Source organism: Mus caroli, chromosome 2, assembly GCF_900094665.2.
Source record: "Mus caroli chromosome 2, CAROLI_EIJ_v1.1, whole genome shotgun sequence".
In the NCBI taxonomy this organism is placed as follows: domain Eukaryota; kingdom Metazoa; phylum Chordata; class Mammalia; order Rodentia; family Muridae; genus Mus; species Mus caroli.
The window spans coordinates 131,052,973-131,053,386 of record NC_034571.1 but is presented as its reverse complement, the minus strand read 5'-3'; the positions used below and the strand labels follow the sequence as shown (position 1 = coordinate 131,053,386).

The 414-nt window shown below is 37.2% G+C and overlaps 1 non-coding gene across 1 annotated transcript; it reads right to left on the bottom strand.

Moving 5' to 3' along the window:
- Window positions 1-85: 85 nt before the first annotated feature.
- On the bottom strand, window positions 86-192 carry LOC115030564. The gene has a single exon (XR_003836136.1). It is a non-coding gene; the product is annotated as a U6 spliceosomal RNA (small nuclear RNA).
- Between the last annotated feature and the right edge of the window lie 222 nt (window positions 193-414).

Genomic DNA, 414 nt, shown 5'->3' with positions numbered 1-414 from the left:
TATGGAATCTTCTGCACCTGAGATTCTCTCTTCCATCTCTTGTATTCTGTTACTGATGCTGGTATCTATGGTTCCAGATTTCTTTAAAAATATGGAACGCTTCACGAATTTGCGTGTCATCCTTGGGCAGGGGCCATGCTAATCTTCTCTGTATCGTTCCAATTTTAGTATATGTGCTGCCGAAGCGAGCACAAAATAAAGAAAATTTATAAGGCTCTGAAAGCAAACAACTCACAAGACTCAGAAAATCTCTGAAATTAAAAGATTTGTAAGGTCCCTCCCTAAGGTTATATAAGCAGTAATGATTATTGAGAAATATATGCAAGTAATGCACAGACATCCAGGGAAGCAAGTTTCATGAATCATCATATATTCTAGCTGAGACTTTTGATGATACAACTGCTTTTGAGTCAT